Source organism: Hyperolius riggenbachi, chromosome 10, assembly GCF_040937935.1.
Source record: "Hyperolius riggenbachi isolate aHypRig1 chromosome 10, aHypRig1.pri, whole genome shotgun sequence".
Taxonomy (NCBI): domain Eukaryota; kingdom Metazoa; phylum Chordata; class Amphibia; order Anura; family Hyperoliidae; genus Hyperolius; species Hyperolius riggenbachi.
In genome coordinates this window covers 267,805,592-267,828,145 of record NC_090655.1, presented here as the reverse complement: position 1 = coordinate 267,828,145, position 22,554 = coordinate 267,805,592, and the positions used below count along the sequence as shown (strand labels likewise).

The window sequence follows — 22,554 nt, the reverse complement described above, 5'->3', positions numbered from 1 at the left end:
AGAAGAAGATGGCTTATTATTAAAGCTGGACTGACTTGTTGCTTAACTGAGGAATGAGGCAGATGAATGAGAATCTCTTTTATGGAGGGCAAGTGTTTAACTGGAGTTGCATAGCTCAACTAGTCTATGAGTTTTTTGATATTGACAATACAAACCTGACTCAGATTTGGACTGCTAGCACGATTAGCCTAAGGAATAGCTGATATACAAACCCAGAGCTCTGTGGTGATTCACAGGTGTCCCAGCCACCAGGCAAGGACAAACGGTGGCCTGGAGCGCCGGGTGGGGGAGGAGTGCGGGGGTGGTTAAGTGCCGCCAGACTGTGCGACCCTTGTGGTGAACTGCTCAGTTCATCCCCGCAGCCCGCAGCTCACTGCTCCAGCCTGCCTAGTCTTCAGGCAGGCAGAGCAGGGCTATGGCAAGAAGGCGCCCGAAGCCCTGCACTAAAGACTATTTGTGTCTCCAGTAAAGGGCTTCGGGTGCCATCTTCCTGTAGCTCTGCTCTACCTGTCAGCGCGGGACTTTCGGAGGCTGGCTGCGTTGCTGCAGGAAGATCGTTGGGAGCTGCGCCCAGGGAGAGGAGTCTTCTGCAGGTGAGTAAATGCTTTTCTTTTTACAGGTAATTATACATTTTTAGTGAAACGCTGCCCGTATTAGGATAATTTCCTGGTGAACACTGGCCACATTATGATTATTTTCTGGTGAACGCTGGCCACAATACGATTATGTTCTGGTGAACGCTGGCCACATTACCATTATTTTCTGGTGAACGCTGGCCACATTACCATTATTTTCTGGTGAACGCTGGCCACGTTACCATTATTTTCTGGTGAACGCTCTGTAAGTATTTTCTGGTAACCTCCAGCGGCTATCTGTACATGCTACTGGCACATAGTGTCTGATGCTATATGCTGACGTCAGATGCTATGCGCCAGTAGCGCATACGGAATACCGCCCGGAGGCTACAGGACATGTAACCTATAAATGCACATTTATACATTGGGGGCAGCGGCGGTACGGACGGGGCAAGCTCAGGCATTTCCCTGAAGTTTTCATGCTGAAATCGTACGGTAATCGGCCTCTAGTGTATGGGCAGAATTGACAAGAGATAAATGTATCTCTAATCAGATTCGATTAGAGATAAATTTGTCTCTTTGTCGAATTTGCCCATAATCTTTAGGTCTATGGGCACCTTAATTGTAGAATGTATGAGCAATTCTGATATACAGTAATGCACTACTGACATTACAAACTACTTTTCCACCTCCACATAGGAACAAATTTAGTAGGTGTTAATTCTAATCTATTTAATTTGTGTAATCCACCATTTTGTTGGCATACCTTGTTACCAAACGTTCTAAATAAATCTCCTCTGGGAACAATGCCTTCTACACAACTGCTGGCCTCTGTGTGGTTTTGATGCACAATGATGGCATTGTGCACATTGTGAAAAGCGTACTTGCTGTGCAAACAGTTTTAATGAAAGTTCAGAAAGAGTTCATCAACAGACAGAAGCACACAGTAGGTGTTTATTTGGGTACTTGTCCAATCTTTCAACTGTTGTGTATTGTCATTGCAGTAATTGCTGCTTCACTTGTTTTGAGCACAATTACATCATTAACACAATTATCATACAGTGGGGTTGATTCACTAAACCATGTTAACTCATAGCACGGCCGCGCTAGCGTTTTGTGTGCATTGTAACGCGCATAACGGTTTCCACGCGCAAATGCAAATTTTTGTGCGCAATCGTGAATTTTTTTACAGGACCTACAACAGGAGGATTCCCTTGAATTATTTCTAACACCGATTTAGGAAGCAAGCAACTCTGCCGCAAGCACCATACCAGAAAGCCAACCAGTCGCAACCAGCATACCCATGCGCAAGGCTAAGCGCAGAAAAACTGCTCCATCGGACGCTGTAGAACAGACTCTAATGAACTTCGCCTCTACATTTATGTCCAAACCGGCACAGCCAGTGGACCCGTTTGCCAACCACCTCACAAATGAACTGAACTAAATGAGTACAGAACAGCGCATGATTGCTTAAATGCATGACAGTGGCCTCAATCACAAAGCAGTTTAGACTAGTCTACGGATGGTTTTTAGTCTACTGGTGGTTTGGTGTAATGTTTTAGACCTGTTTTTAGACCTAGTCTAAGTGCTGGTTCACATGGGCTTCTGCTGAGCTTCTGCTTAGCGTCTCGTTCAAACGCTGTGTTTATTTCCCCTAGAATGCCAGCATTTAACAGCTTAGCTTTTAATGGCTTTTGAAGGCTTTTAATGGCTTTCAGGAGAGCGTTGCATTTTCTGGGCTTTTGGAGGCTTTTACAGGAAGTATATAACATTCGGTAAAGCAGGGGAAATTATCAAAAGATTCAATTCACAAAGGCAAACAAGGAGTAACCACGCCCACTTTTTCTGACAGAGATTAGACCAGCTGATTTCTGTAGATAAAGTAATTCTGTGAGGAATTTTAGACGGGAGGAGGGAACCCATTGACTTAATTATGCAGGAGTTTAATTGTATCCAGAGGAGAGCTCATCAGAGGAGAAAAATGTCAGTCATAGTTACTAGTTTGTGAATTGCATCTTTTGATCATTTCCCCTGCTTTAGCGACCTAATTACCAAATGTTTTAGACCAGGTCTAAAACATTTGGTAATAGTGAATTCCCCTTTGATGCAACTGACCAAACTATCAGTAGACTAAAAACCATCTGTAGACTAGTTTAAACTGCTTAGTGAATTGAGGCCATTGTGTTCAGGGGTGTGCAGGGGACGTTGGTCAGTGCCCCTCTGTCTGAGCTATCTGCAGCGAATTGTATGCACTGCAACCAAAGACATTTGCAGCACCCCCCTCTTTTCCGCAGTCAGCACAATGCAAACCACCTATGGTGCATCGCAATCATTCAACTTGCATGGACAGCACCAACGCACCAATCATTTCACAGCCCCCTGCACAGTGCCGAATATACATACCACCACCTGTAGCGTATTCTTCTGCACCTGTGCTGAAAATTAGTAAATCTGCAAGGGCAGTAGTTAAAGTCGCCTCCTATAATAAGTCGGGTGGATGAGAAGGATTTTGCTTGTTTCAGAACGTTACATAGAAATCTAACTTGTCTTGTGTTGGGCATCTATATATTGAGTAAAGTTCATTTTATACCATGGGTCAAACAGGAGATGATGATATAATGGCCTTTTTGGTCTATTATTGAAACTAGCATAGTTAAAGGTAAAAAGGGATTTGAATGCTACTAGCACTCCTCATTCCTCCTTTTTTTATTTATTTTTAATTTCTGGTTATTATCATGGAGAATGCATGATGGGAGCAAACTGGTGCTTTGCCTGTCATAAAATGTGTTTCTTACGCTAGCATAATGTCAGCGTTTTGTCATACGGCTTCTGACCAAAGGATTTTCCTCTTAAAGGACACCCGAAGTGAAAATAAACTGATGAGATAAACTATTGCATCTATCCTTATTCACCTACAAATGACTTTAGATATTCCAGTTTTATTTTATATTTAAAGTGGATCCGAGGTGAACTTTTACTCATTGCATAATTGTGTTCCTTTCCTATTGTTTATAGGGCATTCCTCAAGCCAAATACTTTTTTGTTTTTGTTTTAATACTCTAATTCCCTATAAACTAAACAAGCCACGCCCACAGGTTTTCAGAGAGCCAAGGCAGTAGCAAGGGCTCGTGGGAGCTCAGTCTGGGCAGGAGGAGGGGGAGGTGTTACTAGCCAGAGATTTCAGAGGCAGAGGGGAGGAGGGAGGAGGAGAGGGGATTAGGCTGATGGCTCAAAATACAGATAAGCCTGCCTCTATGTAATGTTTACAAACAACATGGCTGCTGTCATTGTATCACAGGAATAATCACATTCTATTAAAACTGTTTGCAGCTAGATTTGCTGTGTAAACCATCTAAACTTTAGGTAACATATATAGAAAAGTTACTTGTTATAGTTAGTTTTTCATCTCGGATCCGTTTTAAATCTACTTTTTAAGTTTTTTTACATTTTCATTGTTACTGGTCAAAGACACAGTCATTGAAGTATGCCAAAGCTAAAATCCATGAACTATTGACCCTTTCTAACTCTTTCCTGCTCTCAGAAGCCATTTTCTGCCAGGAAAATGTTTTATGGTTGTAATTCCTAATCAGTGAGAGTTACACTGTAGTCCGACCCAGTCCCGACCTAGACAGAAACTGTCACTGACATGCCTGATGTGTAACCCTTTCAAGCACAGAAAGAAAAAAAACAACACAGCATTGATATTGGTGTGCTTGGCACTGTACATACACGTCTTTCTCATCATGTCACCTTGGGTATCCTTAATAGGAGAGTTCAGTCCCCTGGTATTAATAGAAAGTAGCTGTAAAGAGAACCCGAGGTGGATCTTCGGGGGGGGCAGATAGAGCACAGAGGCATGTTCTCTGCCTAATGACATGGCTCTGTGTCCCCCCACCGCCGTTCTCTGCCCCCCCCCACCACCGCGCTATAGCCCCCGAGTTTAGCAACAAGATTTGTCACTAACTCGGAGGTAAACACAGGGAAGAGGAATACCCTGTTCAAAATGCCCGCCAGGAGCGTTCCTGCAGGGTTTCCTCAGCTTCCATTGGGCAGCTTTCTCCCTGGCCACACCTCCTGCCACTCCCCCACCTTCCTTCACGCTATGAGAGACACACAGTCTCTCAGTGCAGCGTCTTGACCCAGAGGACACAAATGTGAAAGTGGGCCATTGCGGCCCATGGGAGCAGCGGTTTTTGCGGCCACTGATCAGGTAGCCTACTTTTTTTTGTTAATTTTTTGAGCACACCTCGTGCTCTCTTTAAGAGTATGTTTTGTGGGAAGTTGAGTTAGGGCTGCTTAGTTCTCTGAGTGTATAGAGACATTCCATCTGAGACTGTGAAGGGCTCGGGTAGAGGAACAAGGGAGAGGGAGGCAAACTTTTTACATAAACTTTAGAGAGTGGATGCCTTTTCCTGTCTGTGACAGGTAGAGAATGAGGTGACTCCAATCTGAGTCAGAGGGGCCCTACTTAGTGACTTGAGGCTAGTCAGCATGGTAGATGAGAGAGCAGGGAACTGCAAGCGCTGGGCTCCTATAGAGCTAGTCAGGAATTTTTACGCCAGGTAGCTGGTACTTTGGAAACTTGCAAGTTATCAGTATTTCTTGGATTGGTCAGGGGTGGAGTTGTTATTCCCCAGGTGAGGAGAGTTTTAAGGCCGTTGTCAGAATTCTAGCGGTTTTATTTATGCAGGAAAAGATGTCATATGTATATGTGTTAAGTTTTAATGTTCTATGCAAAATTTCATTGTAAACTGTAAAGTTGGGTTACTTCTTTAAAATATTGCTATGTGACATCTGAGCATATTTTAGGCTGTGAAGCTTATGAGATTATTTTAACTTGCAAGCTGGCAGATAATAGACGTACTGGTTACAAAAAGTCAGAGCATTATTGTTTATGCTAGTGCGTAGCCTTGACATTTAGGCTGCTTACACACCAAGACGTTACAGGCGCACGTTAGTGCGCCTGTAACGCTCCCCCAACGCACAGCAATGTAACACAAGTGGGCTGTTCACACAGCCCACGTTGCGTTACATGTAATGCTGCACGTTCGGTGCAAAGTGCAGCATGCTACGGCGTTGGAGCGGCTATAGCCGCGTTAGACTGTTTGCACATGCGCAGTGAGGGGCGGAGAGGAGGCGGGGAGAGCCAGCTACAGTAGCCGCGCACATGGCTACTTAATATTCACTGCACTGGCGGCAGCTGATTGGCCGGCGGGACCACGTGATGCGGAGTGTCTCGCTCCGCATCACGTGGTCCCGCTGGCCAATCAGCGCCACTCTGGGAGACATTATAGGAATCGAGCCGCCGAACGCGGCTCACTCTACCGTCGGCTTTTGCAGCACCATACGTTGTGTTAGGTGCACGTTATGCGACCTTAACGTGGCACCTAACACAACGTCTTGGTGTGCAAGAAGCCTTAAAGAGGCTTCTGTGTGAAGACAGAAAAGCAAGTTAAACTTACATTACTGCAGTAATTATAAATGCACATATTTATTACACACAGATATTTTTAATCTAAATATTAATGATCAATACAGTCCTTCTAAAGAAAGGAATAGTTATTGTTAAACCCTATATAATAGAATCTATTACTTTGAAACATGTAAGCTGTATTCTACCCGTGAAAGATGAGACAGTAAGACATTCTCGTGAGATTGTTATGGTTCTGGAAGAATTGTTGACGTGCTCTAGTCTCAGAAAGCTGATAACACATGATGTTTTGGGAACAAGTTATATAAATATTAAACAAAGAAGGTGTTTTCCCAATTAGTTAAAGATGACAATGATGCCACCTAGTGGTCTCATATTCTTATGAAATCAACATTATTAATAGATTGTTATTTGTTATGAAATGCTGACCTCTGCCGGTGGACATTATATTTATTTTATAAGAAAGACAAAAATATAGACATTGATTTTATATTATTAAGATTTAATGTGCAATTATTCCTTATATGATTCATTGTTTTAAGAAGAATTATATAATAAGCTTTATATTTAAATAAGTATATTAGAAGCCCTGTATGTTTTAATAAGCCTTAAATTGCTGAAGGCTCTTGCAGGTCTGTGTTAGTGTCAATCTGACCTGGGAAAGTACCAAGACATTCCAACATAATTAACAGGGAACACTTTATCAGAAATGCGTCATGAATGACATTGTTTAGTCTCCATGTCTGGGTCAGCCAACTGACAAGAGGGCTGTTGACGTCCTTTTTTAATTACGTGCGTCAGAAATGACCTAAACAAAATGTCAAGCACTCCAAATGACGTAAATTCCCACAAGATAAGGTAATTAAGAATTTATAAACAATAATATTATGACTTAGGTAATCAAAACATGATAAAGCATTGACGCACGAAAGCTTTAGCCAATCAGAGCCTGGGATTCAGGGAAAGTCCAGATTAGGCAGCCATATTGCCTCCAGCCCCTATAAAGGTAGGAGCTGTAAGCTCATAATTTGCAGAAGCCCAACAATCTCCAGAGAAGACACATCAGGCCGAAGCTACCTTCCCACAAGTGGTTCTAGATGCTGAAGAGATGACAGAGAAGGGGTAATATGCTTAATATTCTGGTGATTTACTTTATTAATTTTTCAGCATTAAGTTTTATTAAGATGTTAGCAAGAAGTTTTTAGAAGCTATTTTTTATGTTATTTCTTTAAGAAGATTACTACAACTTTTACACAGCTACTAGATACATAGCTATTGATACAGATGAGACTACTTTTGATCTTATTCTACATAACACAACCGTTATATTACTTTTTGAATGTACTTAGAAGATTGATAATTGCTTGGCTCTAAAGCCTTGATAAGATGGAATACTGTTATAAGGAAACACTACTTGGAACTGTTCATATTTTGTATATATGCTGTATGATAAGCAAATACAATTTTTTATATAAAATCATATACTGAGTGCTCTGATTCATTTCAAGGTATACCGTCAATCTATAATTACTGTTATAGAGGGTTCAGACCCCACTATGCCGGATTTATATGATAGCAATGCTTTAAGGGCTGGTCCTTTACTGAGTTAGCAATCATGAAAAAGGCAAAACCCGCTCAGGTTTTTGACACCGTCATCTAGACTGTATATAGAAAGTTTTCCCCGCATTGCTGATTAGGAGTTTGCTGGGGTAGTCTCACTTATAGGAGATCTGCTTTTCTCTAAAGGTGGCCATACACTCGTCTATTTGCCACAGATAGATCCCTCTCTGATCGAATCTGATCAGAGAGGGATTGTATGGCTGCCTTTACTGCAAACAGATTGTAAATTGATTTCAGCATGAAATCGAATTACCATCTGTGGCGCTGCCGCGGGCCCCCACATACATTACCTGATCCAGCCCCCACAAGTCCCCCGGTCTCCGCTGCCTTCTTCTCCGCTCTAGGCTCCAGCTTCACTCTACTTCCTGCCAGGGAAGTTTAAACAGTAGAGGGCGCTCTACTGTTTAAACTTCCTGCCGAGACAGGAAGAAGTGAAGCCTGTTGGACTCGGAGCCCAGCGCGGAGACGGAGCAGCGGTGACAGTGGGGATACGCGCCGGACAGATCAGGTAATGTATTGCTGCTGTATTGCGTTGGTCATCGGGCATTCGAATGTCGCTATCGATGCACTCCCGACCTGCCGTCAATCGAGCAAAATCTTCCGCACGGACAGATCGACAGGAACGATCGACAGAAATCGATTGTTCGGTCAGCGTTTGCGCGACGGTTTCATAGCCGATTTGATCACAGTGATCAAATCAGCTGTGCATCGGTGGGAAAATCGGTAAGTGTATGGGCCCCTTTAGTATTTTTGTCAGCGGGGTTCGGGTGCGACGTTTGGCTAGTGTGGCGTGAGACAGATCTGAATAGACTTGTATGCTTTGATAAGGATCTGGGAGTGATCCATTCTTTTGTATCGAAACTAGCAGGGCCTCTTTTGTGGTATAGAATTGGAAACAAGCGATTACATCTCTTGGTGTTATTTCTGGGAGATAAGCGGGCTTCGGAAGCCTATGGGTTCTTTCTATAGCATACTCAATGGTGGTCAACTAGGGCAGGGATTTCTTCAGTAACTCTAAAAGATATTCTCTTAGTTGAGACTGGGAGCCAGTTTCCTCAAACCCTCTAAATTTCAAGTTACAGCGTCTGTCTTCCAGATCAGCTGCTTTTGTTTTCAGACATTCTATCTCAGATTGATTTTGTTCTATAGCATCCACAGCTTTATTGTGTTCTGTAGTGAGCAGAGTAATGTGTGTTTCAGAGTCTGCGATTCTATCTCCTAGCACAGTGATCTGAAAACTTGGCTCTCCAGCTGTTAAGGAACTACAAGTCCCACAGTGCATTTGCCTTTATGAATCATGACTGTGGCTGTCAGACTCCTGCAATGCATTGTGGGAATTGTAGTTCCTTAACAGCTGGAGAGCCAAGTTTGCAGATCACTGTTCTAGCAGACTTGCAGAGCGTTGAAGGTTATTAGTGATCTCCATGCAGTGAAGGTTAGCAGAAGTTCTTTGAGGTAGGATTGGGAAATGTTCTGCTCTGAGGCTGGGAAGTCAGCCAGCTCCTGCTCAGCGTTATGGCTGTGTGTGTGTGTCAGTATGGGCATTGCCGCTTACCTTGTCCTGGCTGACAATGTAGCAGGGTTTTGATTTGACAGGGCTGTGAGAGTCGGGTGAAAAGATTTCTGGCGTGGAATCTCCTGTCATACACTTAGTCCATAAAAGGACCAGCCCTTTCGGTATAGATTAAAAAGTAGTTAACTTTATATACAAATCACTTGATCAAAGGACAGGGCATCTGTTTTGATGTTGCCTGTGAAGGTTCAGTAGTATAAATATACTCTAACAGCCTGTACATAAAGCTCTGCATAAAATAGTGAAGGTCCTTGCTTATCCCCCACACCCACAAGATGATGTGGTGTGGTGTAGCTATTCGACTAGAAAAATCAGGAACCTGCAAGTGCTGGGGGAACAGTTGTACTGGCAAACTCAGTCAGCTGCTGTATATATGCTGACTAGGACTGCCATAAGGTCGAGTACAAACTGACACCGCAGTAGCAGAGGAACATATACAATAGGTGCAAGTGCTTATTTACACTTATTTACAAAGTGTTTGCATAATTGAGAGCCGGTGCCATCTTTGCCCCTTCTGTCCAAGAACGAAAGATACGGGCAGGCACACAGAAAAAATAGTCTGCAGAAATAATGCAACAGGTGTGGACATACTGCTAGCTGTGTACCACTCCTAATGTGCTCAAAGCATATAGTCAAGAGTAGCGATAGGCTCACGGGTAGATTATCTGAATCCGTGAGGCTAATGAAGCTTAATTGCAGCAGGTGTGTGCATGGGAGACAGGGGGTTAATTACCCAGATGTCAATGCGCTTCTATGCGTATCACCTCTCGCACGCGCCCAATGGGACGCGTGCCACAACTCAATACCGCGCACTTCCTCCTTCCGGCTGAAGGAAGAAGTGTGCGGTAGTGAGCCATGGCACGTGTCCCATTGGACGCGTGTGAGAGGTGATACGCATAGAAGTGCATTGACATCTGGGTTATTAAACCCCCTGTCTCCCTTGCACACACCTGCCGCAATTAAGCTTCACCTTCACGGATTCGGATAGTATTCTACCCGTGAGCCCATCGCTAGTCGAGAGTGCTAAGCAAAACAACAAGATTCCAGAAGCACTTGGCACTGTTGGGAGTGTTTATTGCCAAAAAACAGTAAACAAAAAACCAAAAAACAGAAAAGTACTGACATCCAATATCTGAGCTCTCTAATTAAGCTGCCACCATTGGTCTGTGCAGGCCACGCCCCCATCACAGTATGTTTGAAAATCCCCCAACTGTCTCCCCAAAGCAGAAGCCTCTGCTTCTTATGGGGGATTTCAGTGTTACAATAAATAGGCACCCCAAATGTATTACATTTCAGCCGTAGGATCTCTGGAACCATGGTTCCTATAGACCCAAAATTTGGAGAGCAAGGAGGTGACCCCCGAGCTGCTGCCATACCAAATTACAGACCCCTAGATCAGTTTGTATGAGATATCTCGGAACAAGCGGTGCTGGAGGTCTGCAATATGATACAGAAGTGGTACGAGGGTCCCCTCCCTACCCTACAAATAGGGGATTGTAGGAGGCCTGGCTGGGGGGATATTCACTCAGCATGAAATGTAATGAATGAGGGGTGCTTCTCTTCTGTAGAGTTGGGACGAACGGTTCGCCTGCGAACGGTTCCATGCGAACTTCAATGGTTCGCATTCGGGTCCCGCAGGCGAACTTTTGCGGAAGTTCGGTTCGCCCCATAATGCACCATGAGGGTCAACTTTGACCCTCTACATCACAGTCAGCAGGCCCAGTGTAGCCAATTAGGCTACACTAGCCCCTGGAGCCACTCCCCCCCTAATAAAAGGCAGGCAGCGGCGGCCATTACGCTCACTCGTGTGCCTGCGTTAGTGAGAGTAGGGCGAGCTGCTTCAGACTGCCTCTCATAGGGAAAGATTAGTTAGGCTTAGCTTGTTCCTGGCTGCATACCTGTTCTGTTCAGTGAGCCCACCATACCTGTTCTGTTCAGTGAGCCCACTGGATACCTGCATACCTGTTCAGTGAACCCACCACTGCATACCTGTTCAGTGAACCTGCCACTGCATACCTGTTCTGTGAACCCACCACTGCATACCTGTACTGTGAACCCACCACTGCATACCTGTTCAGTGAACCCACCACTGCATACCTGTTCAGTGAACCTGCCACTGCATACCTGTTCTGTGAACCCACCACTGCATACCTGTACTGTGAACCCACCACTGCATACCTGTTCAGTGAACCCACCACTGCATACCTGTTCAGTGAACCTGCCACTGCATACCTGTTCTGTGAACCCACCACTGCATACCTGTTCTGTTCAGTGAACCCGCCACTGCATACATGTTCTGTTCAGTGAACCTGTCACTGTATACCTGTTCTGTTCAGTGAACCCACCACTGCATACCTGTTCAGTGAACCCGCCACTGCATACCTGTTCTGTTCAGTGAACCTGACACTGTATACCTGTTCTGTTCAGTGAACCCACCACTGCATACCTGTTCAGTGAACCTGCCACTGCATACCTGTTCTGTTCAGTGAACCCGCCACTGTATTCCTGTTCAGTGGACCCGCCACTGCACTCTCGCCATGGTGCGCACCAGTCCAGCACGGCCGTCACTACACAAACAGCTGTTTGCGGTGCGTTACACGGTGAGTTTGGTGTGTCAGTGTGAAGCAGTACCTTAATTACACTACCTGATTGATGTATACACATGCAAGATGTTTTAAAGCACTTTAGGCCTGTCATTTAGCATTCAATGTGATTTCTGCCCTTAAAACGCTGCTTTGCGTCAAATCCAGATTTTTCCAGGGGACTTTTGGCATGTATCCCACTCCTCCACCTGGGGGTCCAGGTGTTAGACCCCTTGAAACATCTTTTCCATCACTTTTGTGGCCAGAATAATTTTTTTTTTTTCAAAGTTCGCATCCCCATTGAAGTCTATTGCGGTTCGCGAACTTTTACTTGAACCGAACCTTACGCGGAAGTTCGCGAACCCGGTTCGCGAACCTAAAATCGGAGGTTCGGCCCCACTCTACTCTTCTGCACATGCCCAGAGATCTGGTAGGCCTGCACGATTTTAGGAAAAAATTGAAATTGCGATTTTTTTTTCTGTCAAAATTTGCAGTTTCAAATGTTTCAAGATTTTCTTCAAATTAAGCTTTGGCACTAAATTCACAATGCCCCCAGTATGGTGTAGCCAGGTAGGTGCCTCCAGTATACATTGCTGCTTATAATTATTCATACCCCTGGCAAATTTTGACTTAAAGTTACTTTTATTCAACCAGTAAGTCATTTTTTTTTTTCAACAATAAAACTTTTATTGGAAAACTTCTTGTACATACAGCGTATTTCAGTAAGCAATAGTTTTCATTTCCAATTTTGGTATCAGTCATTGATCAACTACAGAGTGAAGCCAAATCTGTGAGTAATAATCATGTCATTATCATAACAGCAATTACAATGGTGCGTATAGATCAGCCAAAAGTATCTAACAGTTCCCGGTTCCAGTGGCCTATAATGCTCACAAAAGTCATCAGGGGGAGAAAGAATAGTTAACAACATAATCAATCTGTTATAAGACGCTCCTGCAAACCTCTTACAAAAATCTGTCCACCCAAGGTGACCATATCAGTAAGTAATTTTTTGACAGGAAATGACATAGGTGTCTCCCAAAAGACAATGTACAAGAGGAATTATGCAGGCAATAAGAAAGAAAAATGTCCGGGCACCAGCAGTTGCAATGCACTCCACCACTTTAATTACATCCCCATCACCAACAGATACAGGCAAAAAGACAAGGCCTAACAGCCGTTTCACAACACTAGTTGCTTCCTCAGAGACCAATATTGGTTCTATTGGTCTCTGAGGAAGCAACTAGTGTTGTGAAACGGCTGTTAGGCCTTGTCTTTTTGCCTGTATCTGTTGGTGATGGGGATGTAATTAAAGTGGTGGAGTGCATTGCAACTGCTGGTGCCCGGACATTTTTCTTTCTTATTGCCTGCCTAATTGATCTGGGTCTGGAGGCACAGGAGGATCCACTATACCCCCGTTTAGGCTTGTCAGTCCAAGCATCTAGTGCCGATCACGTGCTTCTCTGTTTAAGGATTTAACAAGAGGAATTATTGTGGGGGAAAAAAACCCTTCTCAGCTTTTATTTACATTTGAGTAAAAAGTGTTCAGACCAAAATTATTCATACCATTCTCAATAATCAATAGAAAAGCCTTTATTGGCTATTACAGCAATCAAACACTTCCTATAATTGCAGAACAGCTTTCTGCATGTCTCTACAGGTATTTTTTCCCATTCATCTTTAGCAAATAGCTCCATATCTTTCAGGTTGGAGGGTCTTCTTGGCATTACCCTGATCTTTAGCTCCCTCCACAGATTCTCAATTCAATTCAAGTCAGGACTCTGCCTGGGCCACTCCAAAACGTTAAGGTTTCTTCACCACTTTTGCTGTGCGCTTTGAGTCATTGTCATGCTGAAATGTCCACCGGTGCCCAAGGGCAAGTTTCTCTGCAGACTGCCTGATGTTGTCATTGAGAATCCTCATGTATAGCTCTGTTTTCATGGTGTAGTTTACTGTGATTAGGTTCCCTGGGCCATGTTCTGAAAAACACCCCCAAAGCACAAGGTTCCCACCACCACGTTTGACAGAAGGGATGGTGTTCTTCGGGTTGAAGGCTTCTCCTTTTTTACGCCAAATGAAGGAAACATTAATGTAACCAAACAATTCAATTTTTGTTTCATCTGACCATAACGCAGAATACCCGAAGTCTTCTTCTTTGTCCAGATGAGCATTTGCAAAGGCCAAGCGAAATTTTGTGTGCCTTATCTGGAGAAGTGGCGTCCTCCTTGGTCTGCATCTGTGGAACCCAGCAGTGTGCAGTGTCCGTTGGATTGTCTGCCTTGAGACATTGCCACCAGCAGAGCCCAGATTCACCAGGATGGCCTTGGTGGTGATCATTGGATTCTTTTTCACCTCTCTCACTAGCTGCCTGGCCAGCACAGGTGTCACTTTTGGCTTCTGACCACGTCCTCTGAGAATTTCCACAGTGTGGAACATTTTGTATTTTTTAATAATACTTTGCACTGTAGCCACTGGAACTTGAAAACATTTAGAAATGACCTTGTAGTCCTTTCCTGACTTGTGAGCAGCCACAATGCGCAACCGCAGGTCCTCACTGAGCTCCTTTGTCTTAGCCATGACTGTCCACAAACCAACTGCAGAGAGCTGCTGTTTTTCACCTGTTGAGTTGATTAAAACAGGTGTTCCCAATTAATCAGGGTAATTAGGATGCTTTAGAACAGCTTGGGCTATTTGGAATGGTACAGAACTTTGGATTTTCCCACAGATTGTGAAGGGTATAAATAATTTTGGACTGGACAATTTTTGCTCAAATGTAGATAAAAGCTGAAAAATGGGTTTGTTTTTTTTCCACAATAATGCTTGTTGTACATAGTCTTATTATCTTTTGGGAAACACGTATGTTATTTCCCGTCACAAAAATTACTTGCTGGTTGAATAAAAATAACTTTAAGTCAAAATTTGCCAGGGGTATGAATAATTATGGACAGCACTGTAGGTAGCCACTATAGCTGCCCCCAGTATAGGTTAGCTAGGTACGTGTCTCCAGTGTAGGTAGCCAGGCAGCATAGATGTAGCTGCGGGAGAGAGTGGGCATAGTAACAACTTACCTTCTGGGACTACACCGACAGCTTTCATCTTCTTCCTTCTTCCTCTTCCTGCCATCTAGCACATTGGTACCAGCGCTTCCTGTAATGACATGGGGTTATGTCATCACAAGGGACGCTGTTACAAACGCGACTGACGCCTGGGAGAGGAAGAAGCTGTGGGGGATCGCGGAAGGTGAGTTGCAGCTCAATGCTACGCGTGGAACGCGGCGGGTAGCAGAAAAATATACACGTTACAAAAATTGCCACCTTCACAATTTTGTAATCGTCGTGCTCCACATCGCGATTTTGATTTTGAAACGGTATATCGTACAGCCCTAATCTCTGGTGACAAGCAGCAATTCTCTCTCCTCCACTGCTAATTCTCCCCATACTTTCCCACCAGGCTGACATAATAATACAAATACCCACAATGCCTCTGGCTGAGCTAGCTTCCTGCTACATGGCAACGGCACCCATGAGAGCTGGGGTACAAAACCAATCTAAAGGGGCACAAATAGGAATCTACTTATTCAGGAAAAAGGGTTACATTTATTATTTCGACTTTAATTTTATTGCAATTTTTTCACAGTTTCAAGCCTCTGCAAAAGCTCAGCCAATGATGCACGCAAACAAAACAAATAAGAGAGGTTTACATAATATTTCTTATGACTGTAAAAACAAAAATACAGAGAGGGAAATCTCCTTTCCTCAGCTCGGTCTGGATAAATGGGAGCTTCTAATATTCCCACATCTGCAGCTTATAGTAGGTAAATAACAATGTTATATAGCACTTTCCTGGAGTCACACACTCTCCTTCTAAATTTAAGGGAGTTCAATTCTGAATATGAATTGTACAAAGCATCCATATCAGTGTGACATAAAATATGTCTCATTCAGTATCCACAGAAAAGAAAAAAACAAACAAATAATTCACTTTCCATACCTTTTTATTATCAGAGGTGTTTGATAAACCAGATAAAAGTGTTAAGGCTTATATTCACTCTCCAGGAGAGGCGTGGCTACATGCAGCTGCAGATCCTTCCACATTTGCATAGACCCTTCCAATGAAAAATATAAAAAGTTAACACAGAAAAGTTCTAACTAGGCTTAGTACTATATGTGCCCATATTTATCTCATCAATGTTACCTACGTTCAGGGACTTTAATGCTTTACAAACCAATACACTGAGTAACATGAAAACATCCTCAGGATGCTGTGTAATTAAGCTTCCTTGTGCAAAAAAAAAACAAAAAACAAAGTGTATCAGAACACTTTTAACCAAGACATTTCCAACGCGTGTCTAATAAGCGGTGACTTACACTGACATTTCCCACACTCAGCACCTGAAAACAGGACATTTTGTGTGTTTTTTCTCATGTGTGAGAAGATGTGATTTCTGTGCAAAACATTTCCCACACTCAGTACAGGAATATGGCTTCTCACCAGTGTGAGATCTCTCATGTACAACAAGCTGTGATTTCTGTGCAAAACATTTCCCACACTCAGCACATGAATAGGGCTTCTCACCAGTGTGAGATATCTCATGTCTAACAAGGCTTAATTTAAATCTAAAACATTTCCCACACTCGGCACATGAATAGGGCTTCTCACCGGTGTGAGCTCTCTCATGTGTGTCAAGGCTGAATTTAAACCTAAAACATTTCCCACACTCAGCACATGAGTAGGGCTTCTCACCAGTGTGAGATCTCTCATGACTAATGAGCTCTGATTTCTGCAAAAAATATTTCCCACACTCAGCACATGAAAAGGGCTTCTCACCAGTGTGTAATCTCTTATGTGTGACAAGGATTGATTTACGTCTAAAACATTTCCCACACTCAGTACAAGAATAAGGCTTCTCACCAGTGTGAGACCTCTCATGTTGGACAAGATATGATTTCTGTGTAAAACATTTCCGACACTCAGCACACGCATAGGGCTTCTCACCAGTGTGGGATCTCTCATGTGTGAGAAGATGTGCTTTCTGTGCAAAACTTTTCCCACACTCATTACATGGATAGGGCTTTTCACCAGTGTGAGATCTCTCATGTATGACAAGGCTTGATTTACGCCCAAAACATTTCCCACACTCAGCACATGAATGAGACTTCTCTCCAATGTGATATCTCTCATGTCTGATAAGATATAGTTCCCAAACAAAACATTTCCCACACCAGGAACAGGAATAAGACCCTCCAGCAGGGGGAGAGATGTGCTGGGTATGAGGCTCCTCAGGGTTAGACAGGTGAGGTGAGTCTGGGGGAATATTTGAGGTAACCAGGATATCTGCAGGAGACTGTTGTCCAGTGACATCACCATCCGTTGTACAGTCTGTGGATACAGATAGACGAGTCTCTGAGGAGTTCCTGATGCCGGGACTCCACCCTGCAAATAGAGAAACATCATCACTTCCTGTTAGAGAATTCTGAGGGGAGGAACAATTATCATTAATGATGGTCAGTGAGCTGCTGAGAATTCCAAGTTGAGGCAAAGCTTATGCAGATTACAGATGACTAAATGCAGCAGCAGCATAACTATGCATAACCATCTCAGAGCTATTGGCATGTCACTGCCCATCACTAGTTATCAGCCTGACAAAGAACTGTAGAAGGTTGTGATCATTACAGGTGGCCAATCGCATGACTATAACTTTACCCTGCATGCCAATTTTATGTAGCTTGGAATTCAGCCAAACAAATGCTGATAAATGTGATTAAATGCATACAGTTTGCATTACAATTGCACTGCAGTCAGAGTTATTTGCATGTCAATGAAACTCTTTATAGTTATAGCATTGGCCACACATGGAAAGCAGTACGTTGCAGAGCTTGACAAGGCAATGGTTTCAATCCATCAAGCATTATCGCATTCGGTAATGCTGAAAACAGCTGACTTTACCAATTCATGAAGGATGTTACCGCATGAAAAGCTGAAATTACCGAGCATTGAGGTAAATTACCGACTTGTGCGGTAAACAACTCAACACGTCAGTAAATGTCAATTCATCAACGTTACAGCATTCGGTAAAACACAGAATCATGTGCAGTGATTACCTCCAGCTCTCCTGTCGGTAACCAGCTTCCAATGCCTTCCACGTGAAAATCCCCATGATTGACAAGAGCAGGCAGCCAATAGAAAGAGCCCCCGCCTCCTGCAAGTGCCGCTGATAGGTCACGCAGGCTTCTCGGGTGGAACGAGCTTTTAAATTCCCCCAGGCAGTGAGCAGAGAGAAAAGAACAAAAGATGTTTTCCAGGCACCCTTCGGTAGTGTAACCCCTTGAGTGCCTGTTTGAATATGCAGAGATGCTAGTGGGAGCTGCTGGGGAAATGACCTAAAGAGGGCATGTGTAATGTTTCTTGGCAGTTCATCTAAGCTGTGGCAAGGTAAATAGAATGTTAAAACTAATGGGACAGATTCAGAGCAGATTCAGAGCAAGCAGAGGCAGTATAACATGCACATCTATAGGGATGTCGGGGATGCCTCTTCTCTGTAGTAATGCCCTCACTGCACGGAGAACAGCGGTAACAACACAGAACTGCTGTTACCTCTTTGGTAAATTACCGAACATCTCCCACATGTTTGAAAATATTGATGAATTGGCACACACAAGTCTAACGACTTGGTTTTTGTTATCGGACAGCCTTAGCCAATGGCTTCAAACATGGGGACAGCCACACGGAAGGCATTGGAAGCTGGTTACTGACAGAGGAGGGCCGGAGATAATTACCGCATATGATTCTGTGTTTTACCGCCTGCTGTAACCTTGATGAACTGACATTTACTGACATGTGTTGGGGTATTTACCGCACGAGTTGGTAATTAACCTCACTGCTCGGTAACTTCAGCTTTTCATGCGGTAACAGCCTTGATGAATTGACATTTTCCTAAGTCCTCGGTAAAGTCAGCTGATTTCAGCAATACCGAATGCGGTACTGCTTGATGAATTGAAGCCAATGGAAGCAAAGTGTTACTCCTGTGACAACAGACCTATATGTACTTATAACAAGAAATCTGTGTTATGTTTGTAGAGCAATGTGGTGTCACTTACACATTCTTATTACCGCTGTATCCTCATCTGAGAGATAAGATGTTCATCACCTTATAAAATATACAGAGACAAAGGGAGCCCAGATTGTGTAGTATTAATGCTGAGCTGGTGATTTGTGGAGTGTGAAGGGAAACTCACAAAATAAGGCTGCTTTTTAGGGCACCAGCCATATAGGCATGTGGAGAAATCTGTCTCCACTCGGCTCCCCAGGGCTTCCTCTAGGTCTTGGTCACACTCCTGATAAAGCTATAGTTGGTGGGACAGGCCTGATGGCCCAAGCTGGAGCCCGAGCCCTCCTGGTGAGGAGGAGACAATGTATAAAACCAATAAAATGAAGGCAGAGGAGGTGGCTTACCTCCAGAGTGACACAAGCAGGGAAACTGAAACAAGTTTCCTCTAGTGCCCGGCATCTCTGTGTGCGTTGTGTGATGATATGAGGAGACTGAGATGCCGGACACTAGAGGGAGCAGTGACTGGAGGATTCACAGCGATGGAGGGTTGAGAGATTCAAGGCTTCCACTGAGCAATACTCTGCATATAGACTGCTGGGTGGGGGGAGCACAGGAGGGGGGCACTAACACCACCAATGTGGAAGCTCTGGGGAGGGAGAGGAAGCCCATCACCACCAGGGAAACTGTGGGGGAGGGGGGGGACCAGTACAAGCTGTAAAAAAACAAGGAATTGTATAAGGGACACCTAGCATGCCAAATTGGTCAAGGGGCATAGCTAAAGATGTGGCAAGGGTGGGTCATAGTGTCCCTTTTGTCTGGCTCTGGAAATTGAGAGGTATGCATTTGACATCATATCTGCACATGCTCAGTCCATACTGACCAAACAAATATACTTTCGTTTTTTAGTTAAAGGACAGCTGAAGTGAGAGGGATATGGAGGCTGCCATATTTACTTCCTCTTAAACAATACCAGTTGCCTGGCAGTCATGCTGATCCTTTGCCTCTTATGCTGGGTACACACTATGAGATTTTATGGTCGATTTACTGTCAGATCGATTATTTCCAAGATGCCCAATTTCCTTTCCGATCGATTTCCGAGCATTTTCCGATCGATTTCCTATTAATGTTAACGGAAATTGATCGGAAAATCCTCGGAAATAGATCGGAAAGCAAATCGGACATGTTGGAAATAATCGATCTGGCAGTAAATCGACCATAAAATCGCATAAAATCGCATAGTGTGTACCCAGCATTAGCCATAAACCCTGAACTATCATATACAGATCACATGTTTCTGACATTATTGTCAGGTCTGACAAGATCAGCTGCATGCTTGTTTCTGGTGTTATTCAGACACTACTGCAGCCAAATAGACTATCAGGGCTGCCAGGTAACTGGTATTGTTTAAAGGGAAATAAATGTCAGCCTCCATATACCTCTTACTTCAGTTGTCATTCAACCACATAAGGATCAGGCCAGTTTTGATTGATCTGTGCTGCGTGGGCTCTTCAGCCCGCAGCACAGATTGGGTAATAGGCAGGGCAATCAGAATTCCCTTTTTTTCCCACTAGGGGGATGTCCTGCAGGGGGGGGGGGGTCTGATTGCCGCCGCCTGCTTGTGCCTTGCGGGGGGAGCTCCTCAAAGCCCCCCCTCCGCAGCGATATTCCGCCTCCCTCTCTTTCCCTCCCTCCCCTCTTTACTATGGGCGGTACAGGATGGATAGATAGGCTCCAGCCTATCAGATGCCGGCGATCCCCGGCCAATCAGAGGCCAGGGATCACAAATCTCCTTTATGGCGCCGTAGGATGTAAACACAGGAATTGCATGCGGAGTGCAGAAAACACAAAGCCATTATTTCCTGCATGCAGAAAAACATACATTTTAACACTTGTCCATAAATATCAATAGAAAAGTATTACTTGTGTTTTCTCATGCGATTTATCATCATGGCAAAATGCCTGCACTTCCCCCAAGTGTGATCCCTGCCTGAATATCTCATACATGACACACACAAGTTATACATTGTGACACAGTAATAAGGGCCTAAGTATATGGCTGCCTTGTCAGCAGCACAAGTGGCCGTGCATCTTACAGAACACCCCCCAGCTTACACTCTTCTAGAGACTCAGGCAGGGAGCACACTTGTCATGATATGTCTGCAGCACAAGTGGCCGTGCATCTTACAGAACACCCCCCAGCTTACACCCTTCTAGAGACTCAGGCAGGGAGCACACTTGTCATGATTTGTCTGCAGCACAAGTGGCCGTGCATCTTACAGAACACCCCCCAGCTTACACCCTTCTAGAGACTCAGGCAGGGAGCACACTTGTCATGATTTGTCTGCAGCACAAGTGGCCGTGCATCTTACAGAACACCCCCAGCTTACACCCTTCTAGGGATTCAGGCAGGGAACACACTTGTCATGATTTGTCAGCAGCACAAGTGGCCGTGCATCTTACAGAACACCCCCCAGCTTACACCCTTCTAGGGATTCAGGCAGGGAACACACTTGTCATGATTTGTCAGCAGCACAAGTGGCCGTGCATCTTACAGAACACCCCCCAGCTTACACTCTTCTAGAGACTCAGGCAGGGAGCACACTTGTCATGATATGTCTGCAGCACAATCGGCCATGCGTCTTACAAAACTCCCCCCAGCTTACACCCTTCTAGAGACTCATGCAGGGAGCACACTTGTCATGATTTGTCTGCAGCACAAGTGGCCGTGCACCTTACAGAACACCCCCCAGCTTAGACCCTTCTAGAGACTCAGGCAGGGAGCACACTTGTCATGATTTGTCTGCAGCACAAGTGGCCGTGTGTCTTACAGAACCCCCCCCCCCCCCCCCCCCCTAAACACACACACACACAGCTTACACCCTTCTAGAGACTCAGGCAGGGAGCACACTTGTCATTAATTGTCTGCAGCGCAAGTGGCCATGCGTCTCACAGAACACCCCCCAGCTTACACCCTTCTAGAGACTCAGGCAGGGAGCACACTTGCCATGATTTGTCTGCAGCACAAGTGGCCGTGCGTCTTAAAGAACACCCCCAGCTTACACCCTTCTAGAGACTTCAGGGAGCACACTTGTCATGATTTTGCCGGGTTTGCGGTGCTCTGTCATCACATTTTCTGTGTTCATTTGTGATTTTAGGATGCAGTGAAATACATTGGAATCAGGAATGTGCACATTGTGCATAAAAAAACAAAAAGCTGCCTGACTCATAATCATGGGAAATATGTGAATGACATGCAATTCCCGAGTGGGCCATTGTCTATACTGGATAGTGCGGCAGTGTGTGTTCTGCTATGTGCAGCACAAGGCACATGATTCAGATAAGCATGCTCCCTGCCTCAAGATGGCCATCCTGCCTAATAAAGTGCCAGGTTTCTGTGTCTATCTGACATCAGCCTACCTTGCGTACAGATCTTAAAGAGACTCCGTAACAAAAATTGCATCCTATTTTTTATCATCCTACAAGTTCAAAAAGCTATTCTAATGTCATCTGGCTTACTGCAGCACTTTATACTATCACTGTCTCTGTAATAAATCAATGTATCTTTCCCCTGTCAGACTTGTCGGCCTGTGTCTGGAAGGCTGTCAAGTTCTTCAGTGTTGTGGTTCTGCTATGAACTCCCCCTTCCAGGCCCCTCTATGCACACTGCCTGTGTGTTATTTAGGATTAGAGCAGCTTCTCTCTTCTCTCTTATCTTTTACAAGCTG

At 44.3% G+C, this 22,554-nt stretch overlaps 1 pseudogene; it reads right to left on the bottom strand.

Moving 5' to 3' along the window:
• Window positions 1-15,757: 15,757 nt before the first annotated feature.
• LOC137537177 (zinc finger protein 585A-like) overlaps window positions 15,758-22,554 on the bottom strand; it is a 51,818-nt pseudogene continuing 45,021 nt past the window's right edge.